At 36.2% G+C, this 15,079-nt stretch overlaps 1 long non-coding RNA gene across 3 annotated transcripts in view; it reads right to left on the reverse strand.

The window, feature by feature from the left end:
- LOC105066215 (uncharacterized) overlaps positions 1-15,079 on the reverse strand; it is a 442,677-nt gene that overhangs the window by 71,609 nt on the left and 355,989 nt on the right. Inside the window, exon 5 of one of the 3 annotated variants that reach the window (XR_012511653.1) lies at positions 8,378-8,478. The exons of the other annotated variants lie outside the window; for them this stretch is intronic. This is a non-coding gene — a long non-coding RNA (uncharacterized LOC105066215). The remainder of the gene's footprint in view (positions 1-8,377; positions 8,479-15,079) is intronic. 3 annotated transcript variants of the gene reach the window in all.

Raw genomic sequence — 15,079 nt, forward strand, 5'->3', positions numbered from 1 at the left:
ATGGAAATTAATGTAATTCATTCATTTCTTATATATCTGAACACTTCCTTTTAATATAAAATTATTTAATTGTAAAGTAAAAAATGATTATTCTTCAATTCCTTCCATTTATCTTAATTCTTTCAAAAGTAAAAAAAAAATTGATGTCGGTAAGTGTTAATTTTTTGATATTTTTATTTATGTAATTTCTGTGTTGATATAAAAATGTTCACTGAAAGTAATCACAAAGTCAATAGAAGTCGAAGGGCATTTCTGAAATGGGGATGAAGCAGTTTATAATTTGGCAAAAATGAGCATCAGCATCTCAATTCTAATAGACAATATGAGTTACTAAGTACTCTCCTTGTAGCCAGAGAAACAGAATCAGTGAGATATACAGGCAAAGAGAGAAAGGGAGATTTTGAAGATCTGACTCACACGATTGTGGAGGTTGGCAAGTCTAAAACCAGAAGGGCAGGCCAGACAGTTGCAAATTCAGGTAAGAGTTAATGTCATAATTTTGAGTCCAAAATCCTAGAGCAGACCATTAGGCTGGAAACTCAGGCAAGGTTTCTATATTGCAGTCTTAAGACAAAGTTTATTCTTCCAGAAACAGTCTTTCTTGTTAAGGCCTTCAACTGATTGGATGAGGCCCACCCACATTATGGAGAGAATCTGCTTTACTTAAAGCTTATATATGTTAATCCTATCTAAAAAATACCTTCACCAACCTCTAGATTAGTGTTTGACCAAAGAACTGGACACTCTAGCCTAGCCAAGTTGAAAAACAAAATTGACTATTACAGTCCTGAAAGGAGCTAGTATTCTAGGAGTGAAGGTGTAAGAGTTGAAATTCCCTTAACTATTACTTTCCCCCAAGAAGCACTATCCATTATTAATTTAGTCCTCACAGAAATAGATTTCTGTCTTCAAGAATAAAAATGTGTCTGTGTATGTGTAAAAAATAAGACAAATGATTAATAAAAATAAAACAATGCAAAATTAAAAAATAAACAACTAATCACAAAATAGAAACAAATGATTAGCAATGACTTTAAGTTATAATTTTTACTTGATCATAAACTTTAGGGGGAGTACATTTTATTCACAATCCTAAGGACTTGACATATAAATAAATTTATATTACTGTTAAAATTGTAAAAATTACTGCTAAAAATTGTTAAAAAAAAAGTTTTAAAATCAAATGGCAGCCTGATAAATGGTGGTTTATCTTATAATGAACTAACCTCCAAGCAGATAATTATTACAAATTTTGTTAACAAAAAAAAATACACCAACTATTTCAAGGTGCTGAAAGCATCCAGCAGACAAAAACTGGGAGTGGGAAGGAGGTGGCCTGTGAAGGAAGGGACTGCCCTGGGGTGAGATCCACATTTATATAATTTCTCTCTCGAGGAGACTCCCTTCTCCATGAAGCACAGGATGGTTACAACTCAAGCAGAAAGTAACATTCTTACAGTATGAAGTGTTCTGACATGATGGTATTTGAGGCTATCAGAGTAGCTGGAGATTAAGGAGGCAAATCCTGGAGAGGCTATAGCTACAAAAATACACAAAATCTACATACAAACAACTGGCAAATCCTTGGCTGACCCCTAAGTGTGCACACCCGGAGGAGACTACAGAGGGGCCCGCAGAAAGCAATGGCTGGAAGGCTAAAAGAACTCGCAGAAGAGAAAGAATTTGGCATTTGAGTCCTGCCAATAACCTTGCAGACTAGAAAGAGAAACATGGGGTATTAAAAGATTGCAATCTAGTACAGTCAGTGTAACTTTGTTGTGGCTTTGGTTTTTGTCCCAGAAGAGCAGATCAGTAATAAAGTGGGAAAATGTGGTCTGGACCACATTAAGTGTGGGACCGATGCACCATCTTTTTGTCGAACCGTGATGAAGAATAATTATCAGTGGATTCCCAGCCATGATCCATCTGTGCCCAGGGTGAGAAAATATTTTCATCAAGATGCTATCTGATAAAATAGGGAGCAGCTCTTTTCACTTGTAGAGTGATCAAAACTGGGGGAAAGAGAAACAGTGAATCTTTACTCATAAAGATCTGGATCCAAATGGCCTCGATAAGTTGAAGAAATGGTTATAATTTAATAGAACACAATCCAGCAGACAAATGCTTAGGAAAGTGGACCAAAAAGCACAAGTAAATATGACAACAAAGCAGGTGATAGACTAGGAGAGTGGCTCTTAAACTTTTTGGTCTTAGGACCCTTTCATTCCCTAAAAAACTATTGTGAACTTCAAAGTGCTTTATTGGTATGGGTTATATATATTCAAATTTAAACCGAGAAAAATTTGAAATATATTTAATTCATTTTTAAATAATTCCTTTATTTACACATAACTTTTTATGAAAAATAAAATAGTGGCTGGTGAGCATGGCATTATTTTACATTTTTGCAAATCTCTTTAATGTCTGGCTTACCAGAAGATAGCTGAAGTCTCATAGCTGGTTTTATAGTCAGCATATTGAATTATTACATGTCATGTAGCCCCTGGAAAACTCCACTCTACACTCATGAAAGATTAGGAATGAAAACTGCAATTAACATCTTGGTATTAATTTGAAAATAGTTCTGAATTTGTGGACAATCTGAAATATCTCAAGGACCCCTGGGAATGCCCTTTGAAGAGAATTCACATGGAAAATGAATATGCTCACACTCCGGGTCACCTCTGAGACTTCCATTGACATACTTCTTTTCTCAGCCTCCTTATCACCAATCCTTCAGTCTTCCTCCTTGCAAATTTCAGGCCAAGCCACAGAGTCATTAACAGCATCCCATGAATCTATAGTTCCACACCTCTGCTCATCTCTCTTTGTTTCTAAGCAAAGCAGACAATCAGATGTATCACTTGAAATTCTGACCGCTGAGAATTTCCCTTCCCAGTCACATGTGTGGGGATATTCCTCAACTAAGGTATAAATCTGCAGCATCCCACTTCAGACTGGTTCTAGCATATTGTACAGATATATCCCTAAATCAGGCTTGAATATTCTCTTCAGTCCCCATGATGTCATAGTTGCCGGGTGAGGGAGAGGTAGGCAGTGCAACAAAAGCAGATGCATTAAGGCTCTGAGCCTTCTGATCAATGTGGCATATGGGTGCCTTCAGTACCTACTTGAACCTAATTGTATAACTGATGATGACCCACTACCCAAATTTATAACTCAGTGGGTCATATAATACCCTGCATATGATGGATATTCGATTTGCATGGCCACTTGGTATCTCTGGAGCGCAACAGCAAACCAGGGGTTATTTCTTTAAAAGAGAATAAATATTCCCTTAGAAAAATACAGCTCTGCTCTGGAACTCCATGCACTGTGATTCTCCTAATGGGGCTTCCCACAAAATCCCTAGAGCATTTCAGTCTATCATAGTGAATTTTGAACAATGTTACATGCACTATGACATGAGGTCCAAGAGGTAGAGACGCTTACAATGCAGCCTGGCTTAGCTGCTCCCAAATGTGATAAATTGTCGCCTTCAAACTCCCCAAAGCTCCTTTCTTAAGTGGTGGGAGTTTTGCAAAATATAGAAACTTGTCTTCACTTTGGATGTAATATCCTGACATGCCCTGTATTACAGGAGTACCAGAAATTTCTCTGAGATGACAGGCACATACATTTTCACTGGGTTTATAGTCCACCCTGGACAGGTATATGTCTTACCGGGTGTCTGGGGTCTATTGCTGTGTAACAAATCACTCCAAAACTTAGTGACTTAAAACAACAACAATCATTTCATTATCTCTCAAGGTTTCTGCGAGTCAAGAACGTGGGAAGGGCTTGCTGGGCAGTGCTGACTCAGAATCTCTCTCGTAGTTGCCGTCAGATCGTGGCTGGAACTGGAACGGGGAGGGTGCTGAAGCAGCTGGAGGAAGCTCAGGGGTCTCTCTCCTCATGCAGCCTCAGGTCTCTCTGGGTGATCTTTCTATTTCCTTACAGCATCGAGTTCTTCTGCTTATATGGCAGGTGAAGGCTTCAAGCACAAATCTTCTACTGAATAAAACGGAAATCATTTTCTCTTTTATGACCTAGCCTAATGGGGTACACAGCACCACTTCTGATGTGCTCTCTGGTTGAAGCAGTTAGAAAAGCCTCCCTGCCCAGTTTCAGGGAAGGGAACATAGAATCGATTCTACTTCCAGTGAGAGGAGTGTCAGAATCCCATCTTATGAAAAGTATGTGAGATTGGAGATATTGCTCTGAAAGCCATTTGGGGAAAATACAATTTACCAAATCAAGTATCAAGGGCATCTACTAATTCTTGTTGAAAAAGAGCTGTAACATGGTAACACTAATATAGAGGACCAGGGTGAAATAGAATGATGAGATGATGATGGATTAGATTATGACGGGCAACAGGAGAGGCTGGCTTTGCCCTTTCAAGTGTACTACTTTGCTTCCAGTAGTCTCTGTTTATTAGAATACTTTTTTAAAGCATTTTCCAGAAGAATAGCTGCATAGTAGGTACAGGGCAGTGGCGATTTGTTTTACAAAACAGACTACACTTAGAACAGTAAGTATAATCTGAATCACCACCTGATGGGTTTTACAACAGTCCCCTAGCATTCTTCTAGACCCTTTCATCTTCCGCATGGAGAAATATGTGCCTTACTTGGGAATGAAATATCAATCTCTGAATATTTTGTGTCTCTGTATGAGGCACTAATGTCTGTTGCAATTCACCTTGAAATGCAGTACTGCTTATGTATAACTTTTTTAGTCAGAGGTGCAGTTCCAGAGTCTTATGTTTGGCCCTCCATCCCATAATAGCCTTCACTCTTCTCATCAGAGAGTTATTCTGGGGAATCTGTCAGCAGCCAAATTTGTCTGTTGCAATGATGCCTTCAGGAACCAGAGACATAACTATAGTATAGAAAGTGTACAAGGACACTGGGACCCACTGCGAGACAGCTGGGGGCCAACTCCACTTTACCTCTGATCTCCAAAAGCCCCCACAATAGTACTCTGTGTCTTAAGGGATTTACATAATTCAGAGTCGGTAGTCAATAATGCCCACAATTTCATGGTATTTATTTCCCCAACTCAAGAGGTTTTCTGATAAATGGCTGTATGGAGAACATAGAAGGAAATTTGTACAATACATAATTATTCCAATGTCTTAGGGTCTTTCTGCAAGAATTTGTGAACTGGTTCATGTGTGGAAATTAAGAGAGCGACCACGACTTTGACTCATGTAATTCAAATCACACCTTCGTTTCCAGATTTAGATTCTTTTGTTTGTTTATTTTAATTAAGCCCAACTTTACAAGCTACCCCATTTGCTAGAGTTCCAGGGATCCCATGCTCAATTAACCATGACAAAGACACTTATGGGTCAAACTATTGTGATTAGCCTATTTATTTCAGTGACAGATGACCGTTTTCTGGTGATTAGTTATTGCCGCTGGGACTCGGCCAACTGGAGATCCCATCCTGCTCTGGGAACCAGTTTCAAAGCCAGGATCTCTACTAGAAGAATTAGTTCCCTAGCATTTTTCAAAAATAGTCCTTACATGGCTAATACATATTTCAGTCCTTTGTCAAGGGAGTGTCCTTGGGGCCCTTTCTAGGCACGTGGTAAAGGTGAAGATGAAAAAGTCTCAGAGCAAACCTCAGAAATTCCTATCCCCTAAGTCTTTGGATTCCTCCTCTACACTATCTAGGGCATTTCTGGTATTTCAACTTCATTTAGTGAAGGCATCGTTGAAACTAACAGGAAACAGAAAAAGGTAGAGTTTCAGCCCAAGACTGTTTCACAACAGGCTCCCAGTATCCACAGACCTAGCCCATGATTAATTCTCAAGGGTGTTTTATGTACTTCAAAACTTGCTAAACCAAGAATTAAATTTTCTAGATTCTTTTGAGGCTAAGGTTCAGAATATTAATTGAATACATTTGTGCTGACTAGTAGCATCTATGCAAAATTTAAAGGAAGGGAGGATGAAAGTAGATTATCAACTATATCCAATAAAAACGCTAGTTACAAGCAAGTATCAAAATAAAATGAGCCTACACCTAGACCTTTGAAACGCTATCAAAAAGTATAAAACCAAGATTTTCCAAATTTTCAAAGCACACAGAGCAAAACGTGAGAAAGTTTTCCTGCAGTGTTAATAAAATGAAATATCCTTTGTAAGGTTTTTTTTTTTCTATTTGGTAATATGCATACTAGTGTAGTAGTACAAAGAATTTATAACATAAATGTGAAGAAAAAGAATATTTGCTTTAAAAAATTCACTGATGGAGTGTGCATTCAAGAAGTTTGAATGCCACTGATCTAGGGGAAGGAGCACTAAGCCAAAAGTTATGTACAGAACTCTAGTTTAAAAAGCAAGCAAAGCTCACGCATATATTTTATAAATACATATAACATATGGTAGAAAAAACAATCCCACACACAGACACACACATATACACACACACATACATTTTCTGGAAGTGCGGCATTGTTAGACTATTTAGTGCCAACAGCCCAACTTTAAAGCCCTCACGAGATATACACATACAGCTCTTACTTATATACTTTGAAAATCATTTGTTTCCATTCACTGGAGCTATGATTTTGGAACCACTGCCATGACAACAATATAAGTTAGGAGAACATTTGTCAGTGCTCTCCTTCAAAAGAGATTTGAAAGATGTGTGTAATGGATGTGATGAACAATGGCCATAAAGACCAGGCAAAGCTCATCAGACACACTTCAAATCCTGCATTAGGTTTTCAGTCAGATTTCTAAATATGCAAGACCCTTCTTACTGAACCAAAGGGCTTAATCTCAAAGACGAATGCTTCTAACTCTCATTCTACATCCTATGGTCTTGTGATGGATAGAACAACAGAAGTTCTGAAGTTATTTCTGTAAAAATAATTCTAGAAAGCTTCTAAGGAAAGAATGCAGATCTTTCACATTAAATCAATTACATCAATGGATATTAGACAAGGCCAGGTGATTTTCGTGAGAAATATAAATTACCTAATAGTACTGCATTGAGACAGTGCACATAACACAAAAAAAGTAATACCATGTACAGTACTTTTCAATAGCCCTTCTTATTTTCTTAAAAATGAATTGAAATTGCTGAATAGCAAGAGCAGATCTATTTTTGCCTGAGCCATATTTGTAAAAGTCACAATTCAATAAAGATATTTTACCCTGAATCCCTTATTCCTCAAAAGTTATATATTTTTTCCTAGAAAGTTTCATCACCCTATCAGAGCAAAGATGATGAATACTAGAACATAAAGTCATCAACCAAAATAACCTCATGTAGAGATACGCAAGCCGTCATAGGATATGGATATTGAATGATTAGGAATTATGAATATCTAAAATATTTTTAACAGACTCTTTCCAATTTTTTCCCAACTAGATTGCTTCTTAAAAGTTCAATGAAAAACTAAACTAAAATAAAGAACTGCATCTGCTAATCTAAAATAAATCAGATACACTGAAAATTTAGACTAGTGCAAGACCGCATAAGTGGTACAGGTGTCTCCTTAGAGATAATTCACTATCTAGAAACCTAAGGAAACATGTTTCTCAAGACATTTATTGTTCAGAAGACAACAACCACTTCTACACATCTGAATATTGTTGACTCTGAAATATGATACTTTGAACCAATGTGGAAAATTTGCAAACTATACATTTCAGTCAGCCTCTAGACTAGTCTTATTTTTATTGCTCCAACACTGTCTTTTATCGTACAATATGAATTACACAAATAGCATATATTTGAGTAACAAGAGGCTTTATTAGGAGAAAAGTACCTTAATCGTACCTTATCTTGAACACTGCGATTAATCTGAATTCAGAACTGCCCTTCTCTGCCAGTGATGATACGTTTCTAACTCTAGAAGGTTAAGGACTCTGTTTTCTCCTATATTTTTCCATGGATGATAATGATAACAAGGCAACAGCAACCCAACATTCTTATTCAGTTTTTACTAGGTGGTGCCAAATGTTTTAGTGACTTCATGTATTATCTCATTAACTCTCAGAATAACTCTAGGAGGCAGGTATTATTTTAAGGCTCTGTTACAGGTGAGGAAGTGAAGGCTAAAGAAAGGTTAAGCAAATTACCCACAGTCAAACAGCTGTAAGTGTCAGACATGCACTTTGAGCTGTCTGATCCAAAGCCTGTGCTCTTAACCACTATGTCACGTTGTGCTTCCTAGAAATGAAATGTCATGTCTGATCCCAAGGAGAGAACAGCTCACTATGGAGCCTGGTGTTCACCTTGGATTCATTTTCTCTTCTATACAGTTCTAAGAAGCACATGGATTGTCCTGGCTGAGTTCTTTCCAGACCTCTCACGCTTCTCTTGATGAGCGATTACAGAGATTGTGACTCACTTTTCCTCTGTCGTCTTGCAAATGGGGTGTATGGGACATAAGGACATCCAGATTCCAGACCTTCTATCCAAGGCTCATGCAGGCTCTGGGCTGAGGAAATTCTGGGGACGGCCAGGATATTGGGGAAAATAAAGAAAACATATAGTACTTTTTGTCTCAGGTAGAAGTGGACAGAATGATAGTTTTTAATAAATTATTTATATAACATACATTTATGATGTAAACTCGATCTATAAAAATAATGAATTATCAAAAATAAAGTGATATGTACAAAGAAATTCCATTAAAAATTCCCTTTGAACATCTAAAATAAGATTTACCTATGAATATTATTCATTGAACAAATAATTTCCAGTATTTTTAAAGTGATAGGATATTATTTGTTTGCCAATGTCAGAAACACGTTTATTTTATAAATAAGAATCCCTTATATTTACTAAGTCAACCCAAGTAGACTTTTTTATTACCAATTTACAATACTTGTATATTTAATCATGAAAAGATGAGAGAATTTTTAAATAGAATTTTTCTCAGTGATTTGCAAGGAATTCAGGTAGGGATACCTATGAAAAGTATGAGGCCATTTTCTAGTTTTCAGTGCAATATATATAAATAAGATAAAAGGAATCAGTCAATAAGGTTTGTTACTAAATAAAAGAAGTTAAATGGAAAGGAAATATTAAATCTTTCTTGAATCAGAGTAACACCATTTGGTAGGTGGTATCGATTAAAAATAAACATCTTGTTTTATATTTTTCTTGAATTTGTCGATAACGTGTACAATATCTAAAAATGTATTTTCACATAAAAGTCTTCTCTATTGCATTGTCTTCATTATCAAACTTCACATAATTAGCAAATCAATGTTTGATGTTATAATAAAATAACTTTTTTTTTTTTTAGAATTCACATTAAGACCAGAGTTTGGACTTTTTCTTGAGTGAAGTTGTCAGAAGAAATCCCACCCATCTGATTTAATTTTTCCTTTTCAGCACAGTATCACTCTGGAATGGCAATCCTGACCAACATCTCAACATTATACAGGTCTATGATTGTCAATGTGTCATAAAAGCAAAGCTTTAGTTAGACCTTCCCCATTTCAAATATGCATGTTCTTCAGGAAAAATGATAGTCGTCCTTAGCAAACTTAGTCCCATTGAAAATGATTCTATAAAGGACGTAAGAAAAACTTAGAGATGTGGAGGATTGTGCAAAGTGAACAGAAACATAAAATAGTCCAGTGGGCAGAGAAATCCTGGGCTACAGGATGGAAGTGTGGCTAGAACCACAACAGGTGACATACTGCTTCACCCCCCTCTCATTTGGCTCATCTTTCATGTACATTTTCACTGTATCAGTTCATGATGTACTGACACCACTTTTGCTATTTTCCTCTTTCTTGTTCATCTCTAAGACAATCATCAATAGCAAGGATGCAGGTACAGTTTTAGCTTAAGAAAATTACTTGAAACAAAGTTTTTAAAATCCAGAGGGTGAAAGTATTTTCAATCTCTATAAAATCAAATGGAAAGCCATTTTTTAAGTGAATTTTCCTAGGGTGCAGGAAAATATTTCCAAATCATGCAATGACCTTAAGAAGTCTAAGCAGTTGCTAGCTGATGGGTAACTGCTTTCAGTGGGGCAGTGCAGTGGGCGTTTATCTCACTGGAAAGCATTTATTCAAAATAAAGGCTGAGCCCACATTTGCTGTCTCTGGAATTCCTTTAAAGCTATAAAAGCAGCTGATCTACATTATCAAGAATGTTACTAAAATAAGACATCTTGTAAGTCTCTCTCATCAATTACTGCCAAAGTGATTGTCTCATTTTGGTCACCTTGTCAAAGAAATTTGAGCAGATTAGTTCCCATTTTCTGGAAAAAAAAAAATGCTCTACCTCATGACACACTTCAAGTTAGTTCTCCCAGTTACTCCACTGGAAGTGTACTCTTCTCTACAACACAAAACAAAGAGGACAGGCTCTGAGGCTGAAAAACAAAATTATCTTCTACAGTAACCAGGGTCCATTATATATACCAGAAATGCAGCAACAAGATGAAAATAATGTTCTCAGTATCACTCACAGTTCTTAACGTTTTGTTGAAATACTGTATTGAACAGGGCCTTGAATTGAGGTTCTGTGACCTAGGTTAAATATCTAACCCTTGCTGAGTCTTGGTTTCCACTCATAGATAGGTAACAACAGAATGTGATAAATAATCCATGGTTATTTAGGGGAGCAAATAATATGTGTAAAAACTTTAGTAAATTATGAACGCACTCAAGTTATTATGAAGTGCTGTTATTGCAGCGATGACCAGGTAACTAACTCTGCAGTGCAGCAAAAACAAACACGTGTCTGATACTGTTTGTGGACCATTAAGAGGCTATCGCAGAATTAAGTTTGAAAGAGGAAAATCATCCCTCAGTACTTAGAAAAAGACACACATGTAGTTTTACACTTATGGTATACAAGTACCCTACTGACTTTAAAGTCAATGCAAAAAAAAATTATTTTTAAACCACTCTGTGTGCTGGATGCTGAGGGTACTGAGGACATCCGCATAAATCAGACACCCAGGTCAGTGCCCTCCACTGCTCACATTCTGTCCAAAGAGCTCACAATCTTCTGTTTCTTCTTTTAGATACAATGTCAGCAAAGTTATGAAAGCCAAGAGGACATGAAAAAAACAAGGCTAAACTGAAATAATCATTAATCTGGCAGAAATTTGGACTGTAAAGGGAACTATTTAATGCAAACGAAAGCCTGTATTTTGATCAGATTTAAACAGATAATGAAGTTCCTCTCCACAGAGAAATGAACAAACCCTGAAGGAGTATTGTTGTCAACAAAGCTGCTGAAATTCAAGAACTCTGTACAGCTTGGAAGGGTTTCTGACTATTGAAAACTCCTTCCATTGTGTGCCAGCTTTCTAGGGCTGCCGTGACAAATTATCACAAATCGGGTGGCTTAAAACAACAACAAAAAAATATTATTCAGAGTTCTGGAGGCTAGAAGTCAAATCAAGATATTGGCAGGGTCATGTCCCCACTGAAGGCTTTAGGGAAGACTCCTTCCTTGCGTCTTCCTAGTTTCTGGTGGCTGTCCTTGGCATTCTTTGGCTTGTAGATGCATCAGTGCGATCTCTGCCTTCATGTTCGCATGGCCTTCTTACCTTCTTACTTTCTCTGTGTCTCTGTATCCAAGTCTCCCTCTCCTGTCTCTTATAAAAATGCCAGTTACTGGGTTCAGGTCCCATTCTAATTCAGTATGACCTTATCTTGTTTATAAGTACAAAAACTGTATTTCCAAATAAGGCGACATTCACAGGTACTGGGAACTATGACTTGAATGCATCTTTTAAGGGGACATTTCAACTCATGGTACATAGCAAAAGAAGGAATCTACTCAAGCCTGAAATTTTGGGGACTAATGTATAAAACAATGTGAAGTAAGAATTGATGATTCAGTACTAAATTAGACTGACATGTGTTCCTTGAAACTTGGCTTTATTCTGAGTATATAATCTTTCAGAAGAACAGTATGTATTATTTACCTTTATATCCACAGAAAATGTTAAAATGTTGAGAGAAAACATTTCATTAAGTTCATTAAATGTGAACAAAATAATAGTTAAAATAAAGAATACAATAAATAAGTTTAGTCAGCTATATCCCATGAAAATGGAAATTTATGACTCAGAAAATACTATCCCAGAAATCACCAGGAAATGATAAAGAGATAAAATTCAAAAGAAAAACAGAGATACAAAAAATTGAAAGAGTGTCAACATCCAGAAGATTGAAATAAGTCCTCCAAGGAAAGGAAAAATCCATGTATATATAAAGATATTTGTAAATTTTGACAAGTCTTGATTTCTACCTCAGTGGTAGAGTATCAAAGATTGTTTGAGCTGATGTCCATTAGTTGTGTGTGCATTACAACTAATTCTAAACACGATTCAGCTTGATCAATCTCTTATTGTAGTCAGAGATGTTTTCTTTGTTTTTGTTTGTTTGTTTGTTTTTGTTTTGGGTTTTTTTTTTTGTTTCGTTTTGTATTACCAAGAGACTGCACTACACCAGAATTTATATTCAATATTGAAATGTTTAACTAAATTTACAATAAAATTTACAGTAATTGGAGGTGTTTTATCTTCTTTTTAATGACCATTCAGAGCTTTATTTTGATGCATAAATTGGTTGAAAATATTGGGCTATAATTAGAATTAATTTGACTGATTTTTCTATTTGAAACATTTGATGGCACTGATATAAAACTCACATCACTCAGTTGTTTGTTAAGTTCTTCTTCTAAAAATACAGCCAATTTGCTAAGAGCTATCTTTTATTTTTCATGCATACAAAGGAAACCATAGAACCTAAAGTGAGTAAAATAAATTTAGAGGAACAATCATTTGATCTAAATGAAAAATCATGCAATGAAAATTAAACACACTTCCTGAAACTGTTCATGTTAAATTATCATCCTTGGGCATTAAAAAAATATATATCAATTTTTGAAGTATATATTGTTCCTTCTGTAGGAAATTTTTATCTTCTGGTTTTCTTGTAGTTAGTGACATCACTATGACACCCATAACAGATGGCAAATGTTCATAAATATTTTGCTTAAGTTACACAGTTATTATCACTTTCTTGGGAAATAGAAAGTCAGTAATTCATTTTAACAAAACATACATTTTCATTTTTCTTTTAGCACTTTGCTGTCAAAAAAAAGTATTACCAAATAATGAGAAGCAGTTATAGAATTATACCTTAGAATTATTGACAAAACCACCGAAGCAAGTGTGTTCAGACTGTGTTTGATACACTCAACTGCAGAACTTCTCAGCCTCTATTTCCCAGACACTTTTCATGTACACCTAGATCGTAACTTCCCATGTTTTTAACTGACTCCAACTGACTCTACCAACTGGCAGCCTGGTGTCTTCATACATCTCACAGGGAATGGCAAAGGCCACAACACAGCTTGCTTCCCCCACCACCATCTAAGCATTTTCCAATGTCCAAGTACGCTTCCTTTTATCAGTAAGTGACTTGTTTGCTGTCTGTAAAATGCAAGAGTTAATTGAGTGCATCTGGAAAGATCTGGGAAAGAACATGGATCATGTTCCCAATTCAGCCATGTGTTAAATTGAGAATTCTGTTTTCTGTACACACCTCTCATATATTACAAGCTGACACCAGCTGGAAAGACAAAATGAGGGTCTATCAAACCCATCCAGGATTATTCTAATACAACTTTAAATAATAATACTGTATTTTAAAATAATAAATCTATAATGAACACTAGACAGGATGATGCAGGGCAACAGATTTACACTTGTGATCATAGGATGTCTGGTTACTCAATGTTTAAGTTTCATATAATAATTTAATACTAAAGGTACCAAGAGGCTTAAAGTTTTAACATAAAATTGAACAAGAAAGCTGTGAATATCATCAACCCCTCCTGCTGGAAGATGAGATGAGTCCCAGATGCCCCCTGATTACATTTTATTTTATTGCAGGAAAAGTTTCTGAAAAGAAATAAGCAGTCACTTAAAAAATACCAACTCAAAAATGGCAAATCTCACAGTACCAAGGACTAATTTTAAAATAATATTTTGAAATAAAAGGACTCTTATTTCCGGACAGCAGGTTGAGAACAGAAGTATTAACCATCTAGTAATTTTAAGTCATCCAAAAGTAAACATGTTTTAGGTTGGCTATTGATTTTGTTAAAACTGAGACTGGAGATTTTCTGTGTATCTTGGAGTTTATACAGGAAAATCTGGAGTACAAAGATCTCTTTTGTCAATTCCTATCAGAGATGTTAGAATTGTGGTTACTTGACAGTTTTTATAATCCAAAACACCATAATTTGCACTTCAAATTTCTAATTCAATATAATAGACGTAGGATAGAACATGTGCCATTATTACAATAAAATCTGTTTACAAACTAAAGGTAAAAGAAAACAAAAGTGAGTTTGCTGAGATCAGTAGTTGACCAATTTTTAAACCCAGATCACTTTGAGGTCATCAAGTTTGTTCCCATGTATCTCTTGTTACATGGGCTTCAGAGAACAGTGCATACCCATGAGTCCCTGAGGCGCTTTGAAACCGAAGGTCGTTTATTGCTGGGACAAGTCTAGACAGAGACAATTAGGCCATGCAAAGATGAAACCTTACAGATTCTTAAAATTTTGATTTCTTTTTGAGTAATTTTTAATTCTTGCTTAGTTTCATCATTAAAAAGTTTGTCTTTAAGTTAAGGTGATGTAGCTCCCAAGAGCTATGGATGTCCTGTCTTACTACGCCCCATGCCCTTTTCTTACTCAGAAGCCACATTCCTCGTAAAGTCATCAGATGCTTTCCCTGTATTTTTTAAGTACCAAAACTTTTGTGCAGTGGTATGTGCTATGCTAGGGATGCCATCCTGTGACCCACAAGTTTACCTTGTGAGTTCACAGTCACAGCTGAGGCGGGGCGAAGTGGAGTTCAATGTATAAACTCATCCTTCCAGGTCCCAACTTACCCCTAACCAGATACATGCAAAGTGATATCAGAAATGAAATTTCACTTGGGGACTAGATAGCCTGTTTCTTTTTCTTCTCTTTCCCCACTAAGACATCTTAATGCTTTTTCCAGAGAAGACTGTGAAGTGTCCTGTAGTGAGGGCTTGCTTATGCCCAGAGT

This window comes from Camelus bactrianus, chromosome 14 (genome assembly GCF_048773025.1).
Source record: "Camelus bactrianus isolate YW-2024 breed Bactrian camel chromosome 14, ASM4877302v1, whole genome shotgun sequence".
NCBI lineage: Eukaryota > Metazoa > Chordata > Mammalia > Artiodactyla > Camelidae > Camelus > Camelus bactrianus.